The sequence below is a fragment of the Lissotriton vulgaris genome, chromosome 7 (assembly GCF_964263255.1).
Source record: "Lissotriton vulgaris chromosome 7, aLisVul1.2, whole genome shotgun sequence".
Taxonomy (NCBI): Eukaryota; Metazoa; Chordata; class Amphibia; order Caudata; family Salamandridae; genus Lissotriton; species Lissotriton vulgaris.
In genome coordinates, this window is record NC_141695.1 from 1,707,169,250 (window position 1) to 1,707,196,426 (window position 27,177).

At 46.6% G+C, this 27,177-nt stretch overlaps 1 long non-coding RNA gene across 2 annotated transcripts in view; it reads left to right on the forward strand.

The window, feature by feature from the left end:
• The window catches only part of LOC147706372 (uncharacterized), a 255,226-nt gene that overhangs the window by 170,524 nt on the left and 57,525 nt on the right, over positions 1–27,177 (forward strand). For both annotated transcript variants that reach the window (XR_015297634.1, XR_015297636.1), the window contains exon 5: positions 19,001–19,075. This is a non-coding gene — a long non-coding RNA (uncharacterized LOC147706372). The remainder of the gene's footprint in view (positions 1–19,000; positions 19,076–27,177) is intronic.

Here is a 27,177-nt window from a genome sequence, read left to right on the forward strand (position 1 = left end):
CCGCCGGAAGAGCGCAGTCGGTGAGTGGGGCCCAGGGCTGATGTGAAGTGCGTGCGTGCCTGTGTGTATGCCTGGGAGAGAAAGGGGGGGAGTTTGTGCGCGCGTGTGTGCGTGTGTGCGCGAGGGAATGTGTGTGCGCGCATGCGTGACTGTGTGTGATTGAGAGAGAATGCGAGGTAGGGGATAGTGTGCCTGTATGTGTGCCTGTATGTGTGCTGTATGCCAGCGTGTGCATGCGCGCGCCTGTGTGTGTGTGTGCGCGTGCGTGCGTGCATGCAGAGGGGTGGGGGCTGCCTGTATCTGTGTGTGAGCAAGGGCTTTGCACCGCGCATGCGCAGCTACCAGACGCTCGCTCCCGAGGTGAAATCTGACCTCGTCAAAGCGCGCGTCTGGTAGCTGTCCACATTCCTAAATACGGGCCACAATAGGTCTGAAGCAGACACCTTCAATGCTCACGCATTGAGGGTAGGTCTGCTCGACCTAAAAAAGGAGGAGGCCCATCTCCAGGGCCGGCTCAGTTACTGTGCACCTGGGCGCCGCTCCTCAGATGCAGTCAGTTCCCTGTCCTCCCTCGTGTAGGCATGAATTCATATCTTGGCTCCTGCCTGGCGGGAGGATTTTTAAATTTCCTGCCAAACTTGAGCAAACGTGCTCCCACCTGGCAGGAGATTTAAACATACTCCCGCCGGCTTGGAGAAGACTACTGTTCTGTTTGCCTGTCCGCACTCAGAGACAGAAAACATATTGCTTCCGCCCGGAGGGAGCAAGCGTAGATATCTGCTCCCTCCATGCAGGCTCACCATGTGGGGGTAGCTCAGGCCTTGGGGCCATGGGGCTCCCCCCGTTGACCCTGGGGCTCCAACATGTGTCCAGGGGCTCAAGGATGCTCAGGTAGGGGGGCCTCTCATTTTTAAATGAATTTGGCTCCAGGAGATGGGGTCCCTGGGTCCTAATGAGGCCTAGGGCCTTAGGGGGCGCATGACCGCCTCCGCTTTTTTTTATTGAAGTTAGCCCCAGGGGATGGAGTCCTCGTGCCTAATGAGGCTTGTGAATTGGAGTCCTCCCCTTTAAAATACCATGTGGCACCATAGGATGGTGTCTTCCGTGGCCTATGAAGGCTCAGGGAGGGGGACCCGTGACCCTTTCCCTTTTTACTTGAATTTGGCCCCGGAATAGGGCCTGCTACCAAAACCTGTGCATTATTGGAGGTTGCAGGTTTAAATAGCACTGGGCCCAGCCAGCTATTTATTCTCCCACAGTATGATATGAAGGCTACTTTTCTTTGGGCTTACATCATAGGGAGACTGCTGCAGGGAGCTGAAGCACCCCTCCCCACATGCTAAAGGCCACTGATCTAATTAGCTGGGTCTGGTGGCTCAGTGGACTAATGCGTCCACTGCAGGGGCCTGTGTTCGACCTCAAGGTCACAGGTTCAAATCACGGCGGGTCCACTCAGCCTTTCATTCATCTGAGGTCGATAAAATGAGTACCATTGAGTTGGGTAACAATAAACATCTGTTATTCAGCGCCAAGATACCTACGGGTGAACTGCGCTTTAGACATGACATGTTATTTATTTATTTATTTTTTGCACATTTATATAGCGTGAACTCGACCCGAAGGTATTGGAGCGCTTTACATGAGCACTGTATTTACATTACACATTCAGGCACGGGGAGATTAAGTGATTTGCCCAGGATCACAGGATGTGGACGCGACCCCGAGGCTCGAACCCTGGTTTCCAGCACCAAAGTCGGCAGTCTAGCCGACGGACCACATGGTGATTTGGGCTGCGAGATTCCGCCATCATGAAGGAGGGAACAGCTCTGAAGTGCCTCGTATTGGATCGAGGAACCGGGCCCAACATGGAAGACCTGTCCCCTGGAGACTGACAACGGATGAGACGTCTTTGATGGCAGACTCCGCGCCTCTGCTTCCCAGAGTAGCCTGACTTATCGCCGTCAGCAGAAAATAATTCACTGGGTTGGACTCTGATAGCGAGTGTGGAGAATGTCAGCTGAAGAAAGAGGCCATCTATCATTGTGCGGGCCACCACGACAAGAAGGAAGGAAGGAGGGGGGGGGATAGAGAGAGAGGGGTGGGGAAGAACCGTGTGATAGGCCAGGTAAAATGCTGTGTGCAAAAGGGTTACAGTGAAAGAGTGGGGAGCCTCGTGCTTGAAGGGGTGCAATGAAAAAAGACAAGAAGAACCATTTGCAAGGAGAGGCATTTATTTATTTTTGTGACTTTATTTTATATATATATATATATATATATATATATATATATATATATACATATACATATATACAATTTCGAGGGGGAGCGGGTTCTAAAAATTTTGTGGGGGCTTATTCTTCCAGCAATATGCTGAGTTAAGATGAAGGGGTTCTAAGAAGGGGTGAAAACACAACAAAGCCTAATTAGCAAATAAATGGTCTGTTAAAGACCTGTGAAGTACTCTGGTGCGGCTGTGTGTGTGTGCCCGGGAAGCTGTCTCGGCCAGGCTGACACACATGACGGTGGGGGGCCCTGAAGCCCTTTGAGCCCAATGGGCGTTGCACGGCTGATGAGATATATGTAGATTAAAAGGTAGAGAGATCACCAGGTTAGCCTCCCCATAGGGTAGAACTTCACACGCAAAACATAATAACGACAAATAGGTGGTACAGTTCCGTGAGATGGTCATCCGTTGTTCATGATGGTTGAGGTTGGTCTACGCTTGGCTTGAGCGAGAGGGGGTTGGAGCAGGTTAGCCCAGGTGGTGTTGAGGGAGAGGGGCTTTGAGGTGTTTTTTAAAGGTGACATGACGTGATCAGTGGGAGAGAGTTCCATAACCTTGTGGCGTGTCTGGAGAAGGGTTGTATGATACAGGCACGCATGGCCGAACCTCGTGTGCCTCCACCACGCAGCCCAAACCATGTGAAAGAGAGTACTGAGCCATGTACAAGAAGTAGTACATTGAGACTGGTGTGCCATTTGCAAGGAGTGGTACTGTGAAAGAGTGACAAGCCATGTGCAGTGAGTGGTACAGTGAAAGAGTACTGAGCCATTGTTGGGCATGGCCATTCTTAGGGGGATTTTCCTGAAACTTTTTGTTTTTTGTCCTGGTTTTGACAGAGCTTAATTTGTAATAAATAAATACATAACTAAATAAATACAGTAAATAAGTGTCAGTGCCCAGAACTTATCCCCCGCCAGCTCTGCTGAATGCCAGGTTGTCCAATACCAAGAAGGTTTAGTGTTGATTCCAGCTCATGATTCTTTCTTCCAACATCTTACACTTTCCAACTTTTTTAGCTCCCTCTTGTGGGCTGTTTTTTTAACTCCATGTGGCACGGTTTTCCTATCTTTCTCTTCCTCCCTTTTCATCCTTTTCCACCTTGCTTTCTTGCTCCGGATGAAAGCCTGGTGATGAAAAATAAGTCCTGGCCCAAGAAAAAATGAGCGCTGGCGCCCCCCAATCGCAGAGGCGGGCAAAAATGTGCCCCTAGTGGGGTGTGTGGTGAACAGGTTTGCTTTGTCTTAAGTGGGACATTTACAAGTGCTAGTGTTTTACTGTCCAAGACCGACATTGAACAGCTTGGGTGAGTGAAAAGCTGCCACTGAGTGTTGCTTGAACCAGGAGCATCACACAGGCCCCTGTAACCCCTGCACAGGAGGGCCCCATGCTCTCAAGCGGGCCTCCAAGCCTTTAAGTGCCTCCATTTACCTGGAAGCCAATGCATTTTTGTGAGATATGGGAGACTCAAGGTGTCCTAACCAGAATTTACGAGGGGGGCATCATTTTACATTACACCACTGCCTTTAACTAGACCTTCACAAGATTTTGCAGTGATCAAATTTGAGGGACTTCTACGGATTGGTTTGGGAGCAATTTATACCAGGATACCAGTTTTCCTTGTTTTTGTATTTTTGGATCATAACCCTTTTACAGAAGATCAGAAGACGACTCCGCTTCTACACCCCCAACCCACCAACCCCAATCCGCAAGCCTCGCCCTCGCCACAGTCCCCCGCACCCAAAGAGCGACCTCCGGTGGCAGATCTTTCTCCCACCTCGCCGCCATGACCTGGAACACCCTCCCCACCCACGACAGGACAGACCCAAGACCTGCTGACCTTCAGAAGACTCCTCAAGACCTGGCTTTTCGAGCAGTAGCAGCATTCCCCAACCCCAGCACCTTGAGACCCTCACGGGTAAGTAGTGCGCTTTACAAATGATATGATTGATTCATTGATTGAAGAATGTTTCCGGCCTCTAAGGGTCTTTATCCGAGCTTCACCCAGAGTCCAGCTGCTCTAAGACCTACTCTCAGTTTTAGAGAAGCCAATCTAATGGTCTGACTGCCAGGCTCTGTGGGGTCAACTGTCCACGGTTTTAGTTGTCTCTTCATGCGGTTTGGTGCTTTTATATCCGGCTTGGCAGTGCCAGCCTGGTATCTCTGTGTACTGATGACTGGTTGACTTGCAACCTGCATAGGTTTAATTTCAACATGATCTTGGTGCTTGGAAGAAACTTCTAGACTGATTACCATGGGTGTAGCTTAGTGAGTGAGATTCAGAGGGTGTACCTCAGACATTTCCCAACCCTCCCCAGATGGTCTAGTGGTGGGGTTTGCAGTACTGAGTGACAGGCACTGGAAGAGTAAATTCTTTAGTTAAGGGTAACAAAGACAGGGATGTCAATATAAAGAAAAAGTATCAAACATTCTTGAATCCCTTCAAGGCTGTGGTTATTCAGTATGGAATGCAGTTTGATAACAGCTGGATGAAAATTGATGAGTTTGGCACACGCTATAGAATCTGTGTCAAGTTTAATTTACTGTTTCCTATGCGATGACATAATTTGCACGGTTGAGCATCTGTTGCAGTGATCTGTGTGTAGCAAGTTTAAGGTCTGCTTTTAATGGTGTGTGATAGCTTGGAGGGCTAATGCACTCACCACTGTGTGTGTGTATGCGAGCGTGTTTTGTGTGTTGATAGATGAGTGCATGTGTGCACAGCCTCAATACTGTTTTTTTTTTTTACAAAGGTATTATATATTTAAAAGGAAACTAACTGCAAAGTGCCATGTAGTGCCCCACAGCATTGTTGTACCAGCAGGAGCACCCCAAGCCTCCAAGGGGTGCTGTTAAAGAACAGTATGTACTGTGGTGGAGTCCAGAAAGAAGATTGACATGAGGAGGTGGGATTAGCTAAACCACAGGAATCAGTTGGTAATTATCATGGTACCAGGTATACCTCTTAGCTCTCCATCAATGAAAAAAATGTTATTCCAACATTTGCAGAATACATTTGTACAGAGAAAAGGGCTAATGTGAATATTCACTCTAGAACGTAAAATGCTGAAAGTAAGGGGTGCCTTGCTCCAAGCGGCTGCTGGGCAGTTGGATCTTGCATCAGGAAGGGGTCTATGTCTTAGTAAATCCGCTACTTTCTGTGAAGCATAAAAGTACAAGGGCGGATTGTCTCTTCCCTTACCTCCCTTTCTCACCTCCCCTGCCCCTCCACTACTTTCCTCTCTCCTTTCTCTCCTCTTCTTACGTATTGCTTATTTTTTGATGTATTGTAAAATTATTGTTCTTTTTCTATTACATTGTTGATTCTCATGTAAAGCGCTCTGATACCTTCGGGTCTAGCCAGCGCTATATAAAACTCTTTAAATAAATAAATAAATACATGTTGTGGGCCTTTGTCCTGGGGAACATCCTTTACAACGCAACTTTTACCACGCAGTGCTTTTACGACGCAACTATTACAACGCAAACCATTACAACGCATTGCGCTGGGGGGCGCTCTAGGATAGGGAATAGATTTAATTTACTATCCAACACCTTCCCTAGTGTCCACGGGGACTGGAGTTGGAATAGTAAATTAAACTATTCACTATCCAGCACCCCAAAGCACTATGCATTGTAAAGGTTTGCGTTGTAATACTTACGTTGTAAAAGCATGCGTGGTAAAAGCATGTGTTGTAACGTCATACATCCTTTGTCCTGATCAGCCAATCCGCACCCCTTGAGTTCCATGAAAACAGAAGAGCTAATGAACAGAAGACCATTTGAAGTGACCCGCTCTCTCGCCACCCAACACTGCAAAACTGAGTCCCTGCCCTAGCTAGCCACTGGAAAATGCATTTTTTAGGGCGGTGTGACTCCCCAAATATGCGCCCCTCCCCCAAAGTAACACCATTGCCAGTAGCAGGGTTCTTGCAATTCTACACGGATTGATTGGGTTTGTTAGGCCCTTCCCTGAAGAGCTGCCCCATCCCTAGGCTGAAGTGCCAAAGATCACACTGGGCGCCTGCAGCACCACCACAGAGAAGCACTGCCCACCTGCCATGAGGAGACTTTAGTCCGGCCACGTATGTTTCTGTAAACACACATGACCTACTGTGGCTCTCCAGTCACCCTCCTACCATTAGAAGCCTCAGAAACTTTAATTATGGCTACCATCATATCAAGACTGGACTACCTCACTTTCACCTACTTCGGTCTCCCCAATAATGTCAACCATTGGCTGAAATTGATCGAAAATGAGGCTGCTCGCCTCATTACAGACTCCCCAGGACTTCCCATGAACCACCTTAACTGAAACAGCTGCATTGGCTGCAGTAAAACAGGATGCAGTGTGAGGCCTGCTGCATTGCTTTTCAAAGCCTTCAGCAGCACGCCCAGCTGGTTTAGGGCCAGATGTAGGAGCCCTAATACCGGTCGGTAACGGCCGAATTCGGCCGTTACCGACCGGTATTAGGGTTTCCAGATGTAGGGGGCCTATATTTTACCGATTCTGTAAATTTACCGAATCGGTAAATTTACAGAATTGGTAAAATACCGAATCGGTATATTTACCGATTCGGAAAATCCACATGTAGGTGGCACTCCAAAGAGTGCCACAGGCCCTTAAGAATCGGTATTTTACCATCCAATCCTATTGGGTGGTAAAATACCGAATTCAGGTGTGCATGCACACCTGTGCAATGTGACAAACAGACATGCCCTTAGGGCATGTCTGTGTGCCACATGGCACACAAGTCCGGAATTGGGGTGCAAGAGGGTGTCAAAGTGACACCCCCTGCACCCTTGCAGGATTCGGTATTTACCGATTCGGTAAATACCGAATCTGTATTTCCCATTGATTCCTATGGGCTTCAAGGCCCATAGGAATCAATGGGAAATACAGATTCGGTATTTACCGAATCGGTAAATACCGACTCTTACAGAATCGGTAATTTTTTACCTACATCTGCCTCCTTCCAATTTACCGACTCTTAAATACCGAATCGGTATGAGTCGGTATTTAAGAGTCGGTAAATCGGATTTACCTACATCTGGCCCTTAGTAACTAGGAAAATTAAGAAATACATATTCGCACGAACACTTCGATTGCCTGGATCTATCGACTTCGTTTAGGAGGCCGGGATCTTTCAGTCCTTGCTCCTGTGCTGTGGAATTCCTTTCCTATCATCTAGGATTGCAAATTGATTGTCTCCCCTTTCGGAAGAACTCAACAATGTAGTTGGTGGGACAGGCCTACTGCTATTAGGCATGCTGTATTCCGACTGGCTTTCTGATGGGCTACATCACAACCCTTTAGCTACTCCAGCGCCAAGAAGCCATTGGTGTACGTACGTACGCTCAATTTACTTAACATAACATAATACAGCACATGGTGCACCGCTGTTCCCTTGTTGGCATTTCTTGATAAAATACTGGTTTTGGTGCTGCATGTTTGTGGTTTTCCTTTTCCAATGAATTTTTACTCCAACAACACTTTTATTGTCTGTTTTGGGGCCTTTTTCTTTTCTACTTCACAAAATACTATTTCTTTCAAAACTCCCTCTATTTAATTTATGCCACTTCTTAATAGTTCATCCTTATTTTTTAATATTCAAACGTTTATTCCTTTTTTAGTACTTCATAGTCTTTTGGTTGGATTTGTTTCCTTAAAACAAATCTTACCTTTTGAGAGTAGTGTTTGTCTCAGCTCACTGGTCAGACATAGTTTGCTGACACCCTGATAGAAAGACTTGCTTGCAACGGTGTGAACCCGCTCATAGTTTGTGGGGATCAGTCAAAGCACGTATGAAGTGAGCAACCTCACTTCTATTCCTCTGGTTTGAGAAATATTTCATTCTCTTCACACCGGGCATCTCCAGACAGCCCTTAATTTAGCAACTGAAAAAAGAATAATTGATGGACGGAATGCTGAACAGTGTCAAACATTCACCCCCTGTACATAGATCTGGGCCTTAATCCATCTTTTTTTGCTCACCAAGGCATTCTAGCTTGGACCTAGCCATATGTAAATCAGTCTTGACCCTGCTCCCCATGGGAACAGTCCAGGGTAGGTCCTCCTAGACCAGAAACAAGCATCCAGGGACCGGTTTCGGGGTTTTACTCCTCATCATCCAGGCTAGCTTGACTCCAGTGGCATGGAGAGCATGAGTCCCAGCTTGACTCCAGTGGCATTGAGAGTACGGGACCCGCAACTTAAATTTAGCAACACCCCCTAAAAAATGAACTGGGTGGAAGGAAAAAAATTTAAGGAAACCTTACAAAGCAACAGAAGTGAAAGGAACCCCCTGGTAATCAGCCCTAGTGCAAAGGTGTCTCACGTGCAAATTGGTGGGGAACAGAACTGCCTTAGAGAGTTTATAAATTGTCTCACTCAAGAAAGTAACTTGGAGATACCTGGAGTTAGAAGTACGGAACTCTTCAGTCATGTTTTCTAATTCTTTCCTACACAGAAGGAGGGTGTGGCAAGTAGCCCAAGATGGCAGTCACATAAGCAACGAGCTCCTGGACTCAGGACAGTTATCCTGTGAATATCCCCATGTAATCTGGGGAGGAAGTACTGCTGAGCCACACCGGGGCACTGTCGGACACCTGAGTGCTTGCCAGTGGCAAATTAAGCCCGTAGTGTGAAGATGGAAACCGGGATGAGCGGTGAATTGCAGACCCAGCATGACGCACTGAGGCCTGGACCGGGCTTGCTCCGTGTTGTGGCGCCCAACTGCACCGTGGCCTGGTGAGCAGTCCTACCCGAATGGAAGCGGAGCCAGCCAGGGTGTGCCTGCTGGCGCTGGGAGGGAGGAACTACCACTGCAGTGACGCAGCTGCCGAAGCCCATCGGCCTGCCGCGGTCGTATGAACCCCAGAGCAGGGCCTGTGTTAGCGGGGCCGAAACAGACGCCTGAGGCCCGATAGAGCAGTAGAGTGCACCACGGCCCGGATGCACCTCTTCTGTTGCTCCCGGCAACGTTGCTGCAGAGGCCAGTTGGCCAGTTGTGGTTGGCTGCACCCTGGGAAGGGATTGAAGATCGCGGGGCTGGACTAATCGCCTGAGACCTGTTTGAGGCAGAGCATATTCCGAAGAGTGGAGCTGCCTCGCCGGCGACTCTGACTTCTAGAGAGGAGCAGGGACTGTGATTCCTCTGCCAACTGGGTTCCTTTTCCCTGCTGGCCCTGGGATCTGATCGGGCACACGTGGGAGGCCTGCTGCGTGGGGGCGGCATTGGAGCCCACACGTCCCCTTCCCAACACGGGCCCCCCTGATGGGGGCGGAAGTGGAGCCTCACACCGGGGGCGGCCAAGTGAGTACAAGAATCCCCCTCTTCTACAGTATCTACCATAGGACCTGAAGAGGGGGCCCCCACTGCCCTACAGCCACCTCTTGAGACGCTGATCCACCCGCAGAGTAGGCTCTGGGTGTCCCTGCCTTGGATTGTGAGAATGTGGGCGTGAACTCATAATGACCCCCTCACAACTCCCCCCCCCATCCTACGAGAACTGGAACCCTTGCCCCCCTGGTTGCCTATTTCCTTGTCTACTCATGGTCGTGAGAGGTGACTGATCATACTACATCATCCAGTTACACTATCAGGAACTGTGTGACTGGTACCTGTCCTGCCCTAAGCAACTCACTTCCAGTGCCACCTGAGCCAGAACCTATTCTATTGGACTAGCCTGTAATCTTCTGGACCCGATTATACAGGCTTAACTACGTTAACAGGGCCACCTGCTGATCGGGCGTCTGGGAATGCACCACTGTCTAGCACCGCTTATTACTGGAGTGCCCCGCTTATCTTGCCATTACCCAGTTCACATTGACAGGCCCCCATTCTGTGAGTCTGCATCACTGAACAACCCTAACCCACGATCTCTTTGGTGCAGGTGCATTGGTGGCTCCTCAGTACCATGTCATTATTCAGGCCGCAGCTGTCATTGCACCACCAGTGATTATTCCCCTGCGGACTGAGCACAACATACCACAAGACCCAAGGCGGGGACACCCCTGGCAAGGAACCGTTCTCAGTCTTCAACGTCGGAGGCCTTCTGTGCTCACTCCCTACCTTGGGACGCTGACACTATAAGCCCACCAATGGATACATTGAACATGATCCTTCCGGAAATCTGTGAGTCTAGGACGGCCGAAGCACAACAATTGGGAGCGACCTCCACCGAGCTCCACCTACTAAAGGACGATCACCGGAAATTTTCAGACCGAGTCAAAGCTACTGAAGGAACGTTGGAAACAGTGAATCCTAGTGTAAAAGATCATTCTGCTCAATTGCTTCAATTGCGCCAACAGGTGAGATTCTCCAGGCCTGAGCAGATGATGCGGAGGGGAGGTCCCGTCAAAACAACTTGCGCATAGTTAGCCTCCATGAGTGGTTGGAGGGCCTGTGCCCAACGTTTTTCATGGAAGAGTGGCTTAAAACCACTGTGGCCCCCACAGGACTATACAATCTCTTTACAGTGGAACGGGCACACTGTGTGCCCTCTAAAAAATCCACGTCCAATAATAGCAAATATCTTGAACTTCAGAGATCGTGATCTACTTCTTCAAGTCACCCGTTACAAAGGCCCCCTTCTGGTTAACAACACCAAAGTCTCTATATTTCCTGATTACACGCTAGCAGTGCAACATAAATGCTCTTCTTTCCAAGACACAAAAACCTGTCTCTGTACAGCAGGCATCACCTTTATACTCCTCTTTCCGGCTAAACTGAAAATCCTCCACAATCAGCGTTTTATTTCTTTGAAGCTCCGGAAAGTGCATAGGACTTGTTTGAAGAGCACTTACCTAGCGCCGCCAGAGGTGGGCACATCATGCAGTTGCTGCTGAAATCCCAAAGACCCCCACGTAGGCGCAGAACAGGGCTCATTACTAAAGACAGCCTCGCAGGGCGCCATCACCTAGATTAGCTTTGGAGGGCAGACAGGAGGCACTCTGCTCAGCATCAACGCTACGGTCTTCCCGACCTCGCGTAAGCTCCAGTCCCTCACAGACTGCGACATCAGACTCAGAATCCGGGAGGAGAGTCACTCTGTTCCCCTCTGTGTCTCCTCAAATGAGAAATGATCCACTGATCTGAGAACTTGAGTAATGTCCTTGTTGCTGAGTTGGATGAGGGGGGATGGCGGAGTCATTGGGCTATGCACAATGGAACTGTACTGTATGTAATAGTGTAGAACTACATAAGCTGAAATTATGCAGGTCCTGCACTTTTTATCGCAATGTTCCCTCCCGTTATTTATAGTGTTTATATATCCCAAACAAAGGGATAATACATAATGCTATTAGATCACCACCCCGAAGTCCGGACAGAGCTATAAGGCACTGCCAATAAGAGGAAACCCATACTTTTTCTACTTGTTAGGAAATTTTGTCAGCCCCAAAAGCGAAAAACACTCTTTACCTTACAGCTTAGCATGTTTCTGGTTCGTGAAAAGTTTGGTTGAACGATGTTAACCGGCTTGACCGAGTATTGGGTATCTGTTCAATTGTTAAGCTTAATAGTTGTCATGGTTTTTAATTACTTTGAGGATGCATCCACTGCCGGGGGACGGGGCCTCAATGTTCTAATGCAAATTCCCCATGTTAACGGTAGTTAAATCGTATACCTTAATCACCTGGAATGTTTGGGGTATGGGCTCAATCCAGAAAAGGCATAGAAGTTTGGCCCAATTGCACAGACGCCGAAAACATATAGTATATCTGCAGGAAACACATCTAATGCCTACAGAGGCCCTCAAACTAAGTAAAAGTGGAGGGGACAGTTTCATTCTACTGGCTTATTGGCTTTTTCAAGGGGTGCCGCTGTGTGGATTGGAAACACGCTGAGGTCAACCGCCTCCTGAAGAATCCCTCGGTGGACCCCCCCGACCTCAAAAACTACAGACCCATCTCACTGCTTCCGTTCCCAGTGAAAGTCATAGAGAAAGCCATCATCAGCCATCTCGCCACCTTCAATGAAGAGCACAACATCCTCGACTCCTCCCAATCCGGCTTCAGAAAAAACCACAGCACAGAAATCGCCCTCCTCGCTGCAACCGACAACATCCGCTCCCTACTGGACAAAGGAGGAACAGTAGCCCTCATCCTCCTCAACCTCTCAGCGGCCTTTGACACAGTCTCCCAACGCACCCTTACACGCAGACTCCACGACGCAGGGATCCGGGTCAGGGCCTTCGACTGGATGCACTCTTTCCTCTCTAGCAGAACGCAGCAGGTCAGACTCCCTCTTTTCCTCTCGGACACTACACCAACCACCCGCGGGATCCCCCAGGGGTCCTCCTTCAGCCCAACGTCTACATGGCTGCGCTCGCCCCCATTTTCAGAACCCACGGACTCAACATTGTTTCATACGCAGACGACAACCAACTCATCCTCTCCCTATCTAATGAACCCAAAGCCGCCAAATACAACTTTCAAGAAGGAATGGAAGCTGTCGCCAAATGGATGAAAAGCAGCTGCCTACAACTGAACACCGACAAAACAGAAGTACTTATCATGGGCCCACACCCGATGCCTAGAACAACAAGAGGTGGCCCCCGCCCTCCGAAGCCCACCCACCCCCACGGACCACACACCAACCTTGAAATCATCCTGGACTCTGAGCTCAAAATGGACGACCAGATCAACTCTGTCGCATCCTCCTGCTTCCACACCCTCCACCTCCTACCCAAGGCCTTCAAATGGATACCCCTCGAGCAGAGAAAGACCGTCACTCAGGCCCTCATCATCAGCTGACTCGACTACGGCAATGCACTCTACGGTGGAATAAACAAAAACCTCACCCGCAAGCTACAAAAAATCCAGGACACCTCAGCGAGACTGGTCCTCAACTTGCCAAGACATTGCCATATCTCCCTGCATCTGCGCACACTCCACTGGCTCCCCATGGAGACTAGAATCACCTTCAAGATCCTTGCCCATGCACACAAAGCCCTCTACAACACTGAACCAGCATACCTGAACAGCCGACTCAAATTCCACACACCCCAAACGACCCTACAATCAGCCCAGCTCTCCTCCTCCGTGGTCCACTGCGCCAGTAAGACCAGATCAGGAGGCCGCTCCTTCTCCTTCTTCGTTGCCAGAGCCTGGAACGACCTTCCACTGCACCTGAGGCAGATAACATCGCTCCCCATCTTCACGAGAAACCTCAAGACTTGGCTCTTCGACAGACCCCCTCCTTGATGGACTGGAACCTGCACCTTCCCTCCTCCCTAGCACCTTGAGACCCTTACGGGTGAGTAGTCGCGCTCAACAAACACGTGATTGATTGGATAAGTGTGGGGGTCCTATTTGTAGTAACTGAATCCAAGATCGATGACCAAAGCAGATATGTGCTGCTTAACGACATATTTGATGGGAAGCAGATTGTGTTAGGGTCTATATTCGCACCTAACTCTGATCATGAGTCTTTCTTGACCCGTCTGTCAATTGCACTGGTGGATGGGGCACATTACCCCTGGCTAATAGGCTGTGATTTCACAGGGAGGACTTTCTTCGTGTTGCCCTCACACACCCGGAGGATGTCATGCTTCATCATTGGGCCTTGCTCCTCTTCGGGCCGCCGCTGCAATGCCTGACGAGCTCCCGTAAACGGGGCTCTTTGTCAGAGATCTTTTAAAGAAGCCATTGGGTGCGTGCGGGTGTGAGGGTTGGGTAGTGCACAGGTAGGTGATTTGAGGTAAAAAAAGGTCGGGAGCAGTCCTACACTGGTCAAGTTCATTGATTTAGGTAGCTCAAGCCTTATTAAAATGCAGTGTGTGAGCCCTTACATGGAAGTGATGTTCCTTTAAGGGCTACTAAGGTGCAAATAGGTCGACATGTTTCGTGCCTCTTACTCCCCTAATGGGTCTAATGGCACTTCTTCAGGACCAAGAACAAAAAATCTGTGTGTTTCACTACCATCTGGTTCTGTTAAATTATTGGCTAGTAACCAGATAAGGTAGGGAGTGCCCTAGTAGGCTGGTACTGGGGTGATGAATAGACCCCTAGATATCCAGCCTACGGCCGATGGAGGAGGCAGAGCACGCCGTTGCTCTGTGGAGTGAGATGCTTGCAACTTGCTGATCTCCTACATTGGCTTCTGGTACCAGCCTACTAGGGTACTCCGTACCTTATCTGGATACTAGCCACTAATTTAACGGAACCAGACGGTAGTGCACCATACAGATTTTTAGTTCTTGGTCCTGAAGAAGTGCCATTAGACCTGTTAGGAGAATAAGAGGCACGAAACATGTCGACTATTTGCACCTTAGTAGCCCTTAAAGGCACATCACTTTCACATGAGGGCTCACACACTGTATTTTAATAAGGTTTGAGCTACCAAAAGCAATAAACTTGACCAGAGTAGGACTGCTCCCGACCTTTTTTAACCTCAAATCACCTACCTGTGCACTACCCAGACCTCACACCCGCACGCACCCAATGCCTTTTACAAAAGATCTCCGACAAAGAGCCCCGCTTACAGGAGCCCATCAGGCACTGCAGTGCCGGCCCGACGAGGAGCAAGGCCCAATGATAAAGCATGACATCCTCCGGGGTGTGTGAGGGCAACACGAAGAAAGACCTCCCTTTCCCTCCTCCCGCATCCAGTTAGGAACCGTACACCCTAGCTTTCCACAGTCCCACTAGGGAGCCTGTGTACAGGACCTCCTCCTAAACCAGCTCCCAGTCCCTCCCCTGTTGATGCATATGACAAGACCTCCGCTTTTGCCCTCGCCTATCTTATCAGTCGCCACCCCAGTCCACGGGCTAGTGACTACGCAATTCATCATTTAAGCTTATTACACAAACCTATACACCGCCCCATCGTTATCCACTTTGGAGACAATAGATGACTTCCTAGCAGCAGTACCTCTTCTCGTCATCTTTGATAAAGATGTTGAGGAACTGGCGTCCACTATAACAAAAGCAGAGATTCATGGAGCCATTAACCCCTTCCATGCTCATGACGAGCTCAGCTCGTCATGAGGCACGGTTGAGCTGTGCTGATGACGAGCTGAGCTCGTCATGAACAATGAGATTTACAGATAGCTCAGCACCGGGGGGGGGGGTGGGGGGGGGGAAACCTCTAGCAGCCAAGGTGTTAAGGAGTTAGCTTGCAACGAAGTACCGGGCTTGGACGGACTTCTCATAGAGCTTTACTCTACTTTGTGCCTCAGCTGGTACCAAAGCTACTGCAATCATATGTAGCATCCCTGGAAGATGGAGCCCGGCCTCCCATGATTAGGGAGGCATTAGTAATCTCGTTATTAAAACCCGATTAACTGCCCACTGAACTCTCCTCTTATAGGCCTTTATCAAATCTAAATAAGGAGTACAAAATACTCAGTAAAATATTGGCCTCTCGCCTCATTCCCTTGCTCCCCAAGCTGATACATTCGGGCCAAAGTGGCTTTATACCACGTCAAAACACTTCCTTGAACATACACTGGCCCTTCAGTTTAATTGACTCTGCCCATGACTAATTCCCATATGCTGGCTACCTATCACTAGATATTCACCAGGCATTTGACACCCTGGGCTGGGACTACATGCTTGCAGCATTGAGACGATACGGGATCCTTCCCGAATATTGCCGCTGGGTAGAGTTGCTTTACGATATGCTCACTGCCAGAGTTAAAACTGGCGAAAACATCTCCCCATCGTATTGAATATTTCGGGGGACTCGCCAAGGATGTCCCCTTTCCCCGCTTTTGTTTGTATTGGCAATAGAGACCCTCGATCAGCATCTCCGCCGAGCGATGGAAACATTTGGCATACTTGTGGGCCTGGTTACTCACTCTCTGTCCTTGTATGCCGATTACATGCTCTTATATCTCAGGGATCTACGCCTGGACATACATACACTGGCCTCCTTGCTAACACGATTCGGCACCCTCGCAAGATTACTGATTAATGCCTTCAAAACCTGTACATACGTTTTTTTACGCCTCATACACATTGCCTACCCTACAGTTTGGTCTGGTGCAGCTCAGGGTGAAACCAGTTACTTACAGATACTTAGGCATCAAGATATATAGAGACACAGAGATGCACTGGAGAGGAATCTAGTTTGCACAATCAACTCCTTGAAATCACAGGTGGCCTTCTGGGTAAAATTACCATTGTCCTTGGCAGGCCGCCTGTCAGTGACCAAAATGGTGATGCTGCCTGGATAGTTATATCACTTTGTCAATTTGCCAATGGTGATCCCTGCCTGGGTTTTCAAACTCTAGGACTCTCTATTGATAGGCCTGATCTAGGGAGATGGTCGCCGCCTGATTAGTCTTTCTAAAATGCATTTACCAGCGGCTAGGGGTGGTATGGGGGCCCCGGACTTTGAAGCCTACTGTATAATTGGACAACTTCAATAGTCGGTGTACGGGCTAGCAGTCCAAAATGTGTTCGAGATCGGCGAGGGACGATTCAAGCTTTACTCTGCCCAGACCCCACTAAACAGCATCCAGGCCCCTTGCTGCTTAAAACCACTATACACTACTGGAAAATGTCCCTAAAGTACACTAACACGTTCACCCCATATGCCCCAAACGTCCCGCTTTGTGGACTACCAACAACTCCGGGTATTCTGATGTCTCACAGACTGGTCCCCTGGGAGAGTGCCGGGGTCATAACGGTAGGGTCCCTGTTCGCAGATGGAACCCTTATGCCACACGCGGAGTTCCCAATACACTGTTCTTAATCCATGCTAGTATATTGCATTATGTCCGGCGACACTGGGTAGTGGAGAACAAAGAGCCCCCAACATTTTAACTACTTCGTGCTCTTCACACAATGAGACACAGGAGTCACTTAGGGCCAGATGTACAACCCGTTTTTGCATGCATAAACTGATTTGCGACCGGTTTGCGCATGCAAAAACCTCACGGGCCATGTACAAAGCCTATTTAGGCAAGTCGCAATTTATTTGCGACTCACTAAATAGGTTTTATGACTTGGTATTAGGAAGGGGCGTTTCCTTCCTAATAGCGACCGCAAAGGTATGTACCAATGTTTTGCGACTGCAATGGCGGTTGCAAAACACTTGCAAATTACCACCCTAATGGAGTCGCAAATGGGAAGGGGTCCCCAGGGGACCCTTTCCCTTTTGTGCCAGCTCTGAATTTTTTTTTAAGGGCAGGCAGTGGTCCCAGGGACAACTACCTGCCCTTAATAAAATAAACTAAAATAATTAATTTTAATTTGCATAAATGCATCCCGTTTTCCTTTAAGGAAAACAGGCTGCGTTAAAAAAAATGCATTCCCAGACATGGTGGTCTGCTGAGCCCAGCAGGCCACCATACCTGGGAGGTCCTGCCATTCCCAATGGGGTCACAAATTGTGAGTGGCTCATTAATATTTATGAGCCTCGCAATTTGCGACCCCATTGGGATTCACAAACAGTGTCTTTGACATTGGTATACATCCCATTTTGCGACTCACAAATTGCGACGTAATTTGCAAGCTGTAAAATTGTTGGTCGTAAATTTGGCCCTTAATACGCTGGCAGTATCGGGGCTTGAGGGAGCATCTCTTTACCCCACTGTTCACCTTAAAGCAGAAATGGGAAACTGATGTAGCGAAAGTCCTGACTGACAAGGAATGGGCCACTATTCTCGAGTAGGTGAAACAGGTCTCCCGTAATACCCGATTCAAGTTCATACAGCTCTCCATTTTACACAGAGCATACCTCACCCACACAAGGTGCATAGAAAGGTACACATCAACCACTTCAGTGTGCCCCCGATGTTATACGCCTGACGCAGAATTAATTCATATGCTCCGGACGTGCCACTCTCTGGCGGGTTTTTGGGGTGAAGTTATGGGGGGGGGGGGCTGTCCTATTTATCGGAGATACCCATCTGGTTATCAATCAAATCCTGTGTCCTAGGCTTGTCCCCACTCCCCTGAACAGCTTAAGTGCTACGCCGTTTTACTGACCTCCCTGTTATTAGCAAAAAGGATGCCAACACAACATTGGAAATCCCGTAAGGTACCAGAGAAGGAGCTAGAAGAATACAAAGGGCTTCGTAAGAAGCCTATATCGATGGAATGGGCTCACCTGTTGGAGCCCCCCTGTTGGAGCCTATACATCTGACACATAAAGAACATAGGGAACGACTATTCTTCCCACTTGACTGTCATCCATTGGGACATATACCATCATACCGACATGCGTGGGCCTTCGTCGCCTCATAGCAAGTACACTAACATAACGTGTATTTGTAAAGCGCACGATTACCCACAGGTGTCCCGGCGCTGAATAACATGTTTATTGTTACCCAACTCAATGGTACTCATTTTATCGACCTCAGATGGATGAAAGGCTAAGTGGACCCGCCAGGATTTTAACCTGTGACCATGAGGTCGAACACAGGCCACTGCAGTGGTTGCTTTAGTCCATTGAGCCACCAGACCCGGCTTATAGCAAGTGACTATGCACCTACCAGACCACCCAAGTTAGTTTAGGCAAGGAGGGTTTGATTGTTTACTCTTTTGGCTATGACTGTTTTGTTTTCTTTTAGCAAAATTGTGTAACTGCATACATATGGATGCCTATTGTCTTAACCGTGCCGACCAATATGTTGTATTACAAGCATAATGTAATCTTTTCGCCTATCTGAAACAGGTCGACAATAAGGTTGTAAGTATTATATATACTACTGGCAGCTAAAAATCAATAAAATAAGTTATAAAATAAAATCTTTCCTACACAGAAAAGCTGTTCGTCCACCACCAGCTGAACTCTTCCGAAGCCTGATGTGAAGACCCCTTTTCAAAGACCTCGGTAGGTAAGGCAACCAAGCACTCTCCTATATTGATTGTACCAGAGCTGGCTTTACATTTCCCTACCTGTGATTGAGTTTGATGGAGTTAGCTCTCTGAACCACAACAAGGCCAAGATACTCAAAGAGCGAACTGGCCATAAGATATTCGTAAACGTTTTGGCTCATGTAGGGCTGACTGTGAACAGTCCCCATTTCACCTGGATTATCTGAATTTTCGTATGTAGTGACCAGGAATAGATTGCTCACCTAAGGCTTTGAAGGGGAATTATTTTGGGTTTAATTTAATCAAGCTGGGCTGGCAAGTGACTTATTGTTTTAGCTTGATGGTGACCTCTGGAATAGGTGCTCTCCCACCGTACTTCTTCTATAAGCCAGCACATCTGGTTCCTCATGTTAACCCACTAATGGTCCCATTCTGTGCTGGTAGCGGGCAATTGAGTGTTACTCCCTTGCCAGCACCAAAGGTTTGACATCCTACGCTCTTTAGACAGCAGCGATTGACATCCCGACACATAGGTTCTCTCTCTGTCTGTCCAACCCTTTCTTGTCACTGTGTAATGTAATGGTACATACCACGCCGCGTGTTACATCTCGCGGCGTGGACTTGGCTCGTGTTGACTCCACGACGTGGGTTTGGCTCGTGTTGAATTCACGAGCCAGAGCCCGCGTTTGGAGTTATTATCTTTTAAATGTGTTGTTCACGAGCCACGGCCCGTGCATACCTTTGTTGTGTTTCAAAAGTGTGTACTCGCGTGCATGGCCGGCTGAGTCCTTCGGTTAGCCATTGTAACCGCCGGCTTCCCGATGATCGGACGCTCATGTACGGGTGGAGTTAATCTTCGTGAATTAAACTTCACTTACCAGTACCTCATCAGCTTCCTGTTTATTCACCACATATTTTGGCGACGATCGGGAGACTCCACCCCACCTACGCTGATTTTTCTTCCTTATTCGGCACCTCGTCAGCGTTGTCATCTACGATTTACTTCATTGGACGGGTGAAGCCTTAACCACTTCTCCAATCAGCGGAATTGTTTTTCTCAATTTCTCCAGCTGACAGCCCTTATTGGTCGGTTACAATCCGCTGCATAACACGATCGACCTCATTGGATATTACTTTCTTCAATTTTCTTGACGTATCGTGAGAAATTTTCTCTCAAGACACGACAAGGTACTGTGATCTCTAAATATTTTTTTTAACAAGCGCATCTTCAACGATACGCACGTTGTCTTTGGAAACACTTGGCTTAACCACTGCGTGTCGTCTCAGCGATACGCACGCTTCCAAATACAACAGATTTGATAATTATCAACTTATTCGCAGGGTCGTGCACCGCGCATCTCTGCAGCGATACGCACGCTTTTCATTTGGAATTAGCATATTTGTTGACAATCTGCTACAGCGATACGCACGCTTTTGAAACCTTATAAAATTAAAACTGGCATAATTATTATACAATTGTTACAGCATTTTGCACCTTTTTAAATCGGGCATGTTACAACTGCTATAACGATATGCACGCTTTTAAATCTGGCATATTTTTGGTGTTATGATTACTGTGATACCCATTTTTAGCGTTTAATTCCAGCTTACTTTTTTTTTAGCGTTTATTAATACTTTACTTCTGTATTTTTATTGAATATGGCTAATAACCAGTGGCATCAGATTACTCAACCCCCGCCTTTCTTGAGCAAAACAGGTACTCCTGACATAATTTGGTCTGAGTGGTTTGGTTTATTTGAAAACCATTTAGTTGCTATTGATGCTGCTGTTTATTCTGACAAGAGAAAGTTTGCTATTCTTTTTGGTTGTTTAGGTCAAGCTGGCCAGCGAATCTTTAAAAGTGTTGTTCCTATAGCCCCTCCTATTTCACAAGATGAGAGTGGGGATAATCCTTGGAACGTATATATTGAAGCCATCGCCAGATTAAAAAAACAATTCTGTGATGAGCCTAACATTATGCTAGAGCGGCACAATTTCTATTCCAGGAAACAAAAAGAGGAAGAGAAGGTAGAAGAATACATCGCTGCCCTCAGAGTATTAGCAATCACTTGTAATTTCGAACCATCTCCAGACAAATTTATTAGGGACCAATTTGTATTTAATTGCGTTTCTAGAAAGATTAAACAGAGGATTCTTGGATGCAAGAACCCATCTTTAACTGAAGTTATAGACCTCGCCCTTAGTATTGAACGCTCTACTTTAACCAGTAAAGTTGTGATGGAACCATCGAAACAAGCAGTCAATGCAATAGATTGTTATGACTCTGACCAAGAAGAAGCCCTTTGTGCCATTTCTAATAAAAGCAAAGTACAATCCAGTAAACCCTTCCAAAGGAAAAAGAACTTTTTCTGCTATAGATGCGGTTCAAAAGATCATATAGGAAATGCTCCGAACTGCCCTGCTCTCAAGAAGCGTTGTTCTATTTGTAAAAAAAATTGGACATTTCCAAGGAGTTTGCAGATTCGCCAAGAAACCTCCCAATGTTAATATGGTGGATCTTGATGCATGTTCTGATTCTTTTAGGAACATTGTTGTAACCTTAGATTTTAATGGCGATGTTGATTCCATTAAGGGCCCGCTATGTGCAGCTATTATTGATAATGTTCACCTCCAAGTTATGGCAGATTCAGGTTCCCCATTTACAATCCTTAGAGATTCAACCTTTTATGAAAAATGGGACAAAAGAATTGAATTGATTGAATCTGACGTTAATCCAAGGGCATTTGGTGAGAAGGATATTAACATGCTGGGGTATTTCGAAGGTTTAGTCCAATGTCTGGGGAGGGAGACCGTCACTAAAATGTATGTGGCGGAGAAAGGTAAGAACATCGTAGGCTGGAAAGACTTAGCCAAGATGGGTCTTTATTTAGTTCCTGGTGATGAGGATCCCATCAAAGTTGGGAAGTTACCTAAATTTAAAACTGATCTACCCATTGCTGTGGTAGAGAATCCTAATATAAATGTGCAAGACATTGTATCAGAATTTAAACCTGTCTTTAAGGAAATGGTGGGGAGTGTAAAAGGATTCGAACACAGGATTAGATTAATACCTGGAGCTCAACCAATAGCACATAAGGTTAGAGCAGTCCCACTAAGTGTCAGATCGGAATTGAAAGTAATGTTGGATGATTTGTGTAAACAGGGTATCATTGCACCTATCAATTCTTCGCAATGGGTCGCACCAATTGTAGTCGCCCGTAAAAAGACGGGAGAAATTAGATTATGTGCGGATTTACGCTCATTAAATAAGAACATAATCGTTGACTGTCACCCGCTACCAAGAATTCACGAGCTTCTGGCAAACATAGGCGACGCAAAATGGTTTTCGCTGATCGATCTTAGGTCAGCGTACCATCAGGTGTTTTTAGCTAAGGAATCCCAAGAACTTACTTCTTTTATCACACCATTTGGAGCTTTCAAATTTCTTCGCCTTCCTTTTGGTTTAGCGTCCGCTGGTAGTGTTTTCCAGAAGCTGATGGATGTATTATTCCAAGGGATAGCGGGTGTACAGGCATATCTTGATGATATCTTGATTTTTGCCAAAACATTAGACGAGCATAATGCTATTCTCAGAAATGTACTTTCAATTTTGATGTCTAGGAATATGACAGTTCGCACAGATAAATGCAAATTTGCAGTGAACAAGATTGATTACTTGGGACATACAGTCTCAGACCAAGGTATCACACCCAAATTTTCGGTTGTTAGAGCCATTGAAGATGCAAAGCCTCCTCCAGATAAAGATGCCTTACGATCTTTCCTTGGGCTAGCAGAGTATTATGCTAGGTTTGTTCAGTCATACTCCCAACTAGTTGAACCTTTAAGGCGACTTTTGAGGAAAGGGTCCAATTTTGTTTGGACAGAGGAGTTGGACAAGGTTTTTTGTGAGATTAAGAAGTTGATTGTTTCCGCAAAGGCCATACATGCTTTCAGGGAGGATGCCATCTCCGTTATCACGGTTGATGCAAGTATTTCTGGACTAGGGGCAGTTCTTACACAGAAAGTTAATGGTCAGGAACAAACAGTGGCGTTTGCGTCTAGAGCACTTAAAGACTTCAAACAGAGATATAGCACAATTGAGAGGGAAGCCCTGGCTTGTGCATGGGCGGTCCACAAATTTAAAATGTACATTTAGGGTAGAAGATTCGAGTTGGTCACTGACCACAAACCACTGATTTATATCTTTAATAAATCCAATTCAGCGTCCATGTCTGCACGGCTTATGAGATTAGTTTCAAAGTTGCAGGAGTTTAACTTTTCCGTTAAACATATTGTAGGAGGCAAGAACTTTCGTGCCGATTGCCTATCAAGGATGGCTATGGTCAAGGATGATGAGGAGGATTTCCTAGTGGAGGATGTTGAATGTGTAACGTTTGTGGACGCTGTGGATGAAATTAGTGATGTGATTTCCGAGAATGATTGGAAGGAAGCCACCACCTTGGACAATGTGCTGTTGAAAGTTGTCGAGTTTACCACCCATTGTTGGCCTGAACCCAGAGGTTTGAGCGGTGATTTGTGTAGTTTTGCCCAAATTGCTGAGGAACTTTCTATTGAGAACGGTATAGTCCGAAGAGGTGAGAAATTTGTTCCCCCTTTTAAATTAAGGGAATCCATTATTAATAAGGCACATCAAGGGCACTTAGGGGCGACTAAGACAGCTATGCGTATTAAGCAACACTATTGGTGGCCATCAATAGATTCCCAAGTCAAAAATGTGATTGATTCTTGCCCGGAGTGTTTGTTATCCGACAAACATTGGCGCACATTAAAAGTTCCTTTGCATCCTACGGAATTTCCTAGCTCTCCTTGGGAGAAAGTTGGGGTAGATTTTTCAGGCCCTTATTCCATTCTTCAGCAGGAGAATAAGTACGTTATTCTTTTAGTCGATTATTTCTCGAAGTGGATGTACTTTGATTTCGTTAAATCACCAGATTCAGACTCTACCATAACCTTTCTCAAGAAGGTTTTTGATTTAGAAGGGTCCCCAAGGTTTATCGTCACGGATAACGGGACTAATTTTGTCTCTGATAAAATGTGCAAATTTTTGAAACAATTGGACATCAAACAACTCAAGGTTGCTCTTTATTCCCCAGCTTCGAACGGTCTTGTCGAGAGGGGGAATAAAGTTATCAAAGAGGGTGTTCAGACTGCAGTATCTTGCGGTTACAAAGTAGGTGAGTTTGTGAAACAAAAAGTATGGCACTATAATACCTCTCCTCATTGCGTGACTGGGGTTTCTCCATTTTCTTTACTGAGAGGCAGGGAGAATCGTTCTGTTTTATTTCCTTCTTGGTTGCACCAGGGTTCTGCCGTAAAAACTATTGATTTGGACTCTGTTAAGAAAGCTGTTCTTGAGAAACAAAATCAGATGAAGTTACATTTTAATGGTACTTCAGATAGTAAATTGGTGGATCTTCTGGTTGGTGACTGGGTTTTAATCAAGAATCCTGGAAGAGTAGTTAAAGGACGTTCAAAATTTTTTGCCCCTGTCCAGGTAGTTAAAGTTAGCAAAGGAGCAGTTTTTCTAGGCAAAAAGGGTTGGTGGAATAAGCGCCAATTAGTGAAAGTTTCTGATCACCAAGCTGAAATTATCAGAAACAAGAAATATAGTGATAATTCTGATAATTTGGATTGGAGTTTTTGGATGGATACTCCTTCCATTTCTGGTGTTCCTAATCATTCCTTTGTGCAACTTCCCGTGGAGGGCTTAGCGGATTCTCCAAACGTTATCATTAATCAGGATGCTGCAATTCCCAAAAAAGTTTCTTCTTTTGGCAGACACATCAGGGCACCAGAGAGATATAATGAATTCGTTAGATTCTAGGCATTTTTTTTTTCTTTTTTCTTTTCCCTCTTTCATTTTGTTCACTGTTGTAAGGGGGAAGGTGGTGTAATGTAATGGTACATACCACGCCGCGTGTTACATCTCGCGGCGTGGACTTGGCTCGTGTTGACTCCACGACGTGGGTTTGGCTTGTGTTGGGCTGACTGTGAACAGTCCCCATTTCACCTGGATTATCTGAATTTTCGTATGTAGTGACCAGGAATAGATTGCTCACCTAAGGCTTTGAAGGGGAATTATTTTGGGTTTAATTTAATCAAGCTGGGCTGGCAAGTGACTTATTGTTTTAGCTTGATGGTGACCTCTGGAATAGGTGCTCTCCCACCGTACTTCTTCTATAAGCCAGCACATCTGGTTCCTCATGTTAACCCACTAATGGTCCCATTCTGTGCTGGTAGCGGGCAATTGAGTGTTACTCCCTTGCCAGCACCAAAGGTTTGACATCCTACGCTCTTTAGACAGCAGCGATTGACACCCCGACACATAGGTTCTCTCTCTGTCTGTCCAACCCTTTCTTGTCACTGTGTAATGTAATGGTACATACCACGCCGCGTGTTACATCTCGCGGCGTGGACTTGGCTCGTGTTGACTCCACGACGTGGGTTTGGCTCGTGTTCAATTCACGAGCCAGAGCCCGCGTTTGGAGTTATTATCTTTTAAATGTGTTGTTCGCGAGCCACGGCCCGTGCATACCTTTGTTGTGTTTCAAAAGTGTGTACTCCCGTGCATGGCCGGCTGAGTCCTTCGGTTAGCCATTGTAACCGCCGGCTTCCCGATGATCAGACGCTCATGTACGGGTGGAGTTAATCTTTGTGAATTAAACTTCACTTACCAGTACCTCATCAGCTTCCTGTTTATTCACCACACACTGATAAGGTTCAAGAAGCATCAAAGTCCCATGAGATGCTTTTTTCTCCCATTTTTTATTGATTCCCTTCTTTCTGTGACTGCAGCTAACGCCCAATCAATAGCTCTCACCGTACAATTTCCTAGCCCTTCTGCCATCCCGGAAATCCCTCTGAGATATTGATACTAATAGGTCATTAGAAGCTCTCCAGTCCCATGAGACTCTTTTCACCTCTATTTCAATTGACCCCCCTCTGAGAAGTCAACATTTCCCGCTATAAATTCTGTGAGCTCCTCTACTACCCTGGACATTACGTCATTCAGTATCATGGGATTGCGAAGTAAAACGACTGTACGCCCTTTGATTGATTACGTGAAAGTTTTTGATGTCATCCGTCTCCAGGAATCATGGGAGAGCAGGAGGGCTTTGTATTTGGATTGATTTAGAGCGTTTCATGTGTTGGCAACCCCGTCTATTGCGGGGCGAGCAAGAGGGCGTTTATTGACGCTAGTGTAGTTATCCATCAAGGGTAGGGTGACCAGATGTCCCGGATTTCCCCGGATAGTCCCGGTATTCAGAGACCTGTCCCAGTATCCCGAAGCTTTTGGTAATTTTAAATATATGTCCAGGTTTTTGGGACAAAGTTCAGCTCATCCTGGACAATTGAAGGTATGCTCTCCTTCCACAGGAGTGCCCCTGAAGTCTGAAATCATTGAAATGATTCATCTTTTTTTGCCAGGAATCACCAGAGAAGGTGCTCTGCCTACTCCCAGCAGAGAGACAGAGTGGGGAGGAGGGCACAGGGTGGAGGTCAAGCCATGTCTGATGTTATTTAAAGGTTGCCTTGTATGTATGTGTGTGCGTGCATGTGTGTGTATGTTATGTTATGTTATATGGCAGGTTAGGTCCTTAGACATTTCTTGTTGTGCGGCTTATAAATAGGGCTCCCGGTTTGATGGTATTTATTTTCTGGCCATTTCCGTCTGTATTTATCCATATTTTTGGGGAACATTTTATCTGTATTTATCCATATTTATTTTGTGTTTTGCATACAAATGAAGTTTTAAAACTGTACATTTCCATATCTATTTAACTGATATACGCAGACTCATACTTTGATGTCTGTTGTGTTTTAGCTATTTAAGCTGCCAAATATTACATAACAATGTATGGTAACATATTCAAAAATTTAAAGAAATGTCATCCATTTTTTTAATTTCCCATGCTGTTCATCTGCTGGCCTATAATTCATGAAAGAAACACGGAGAGTCACTTAAAAGAAGCACAATTTTCTGTATTTATCCACTTTTTAAAATAAATGCAGACAGAAAACACATTGCTTTCTGTCTGTATTTATCTGTAAAAATCAGTAAAAACGGAAAACAGGAAGCCTTAGTTATAAACAGGCTTTG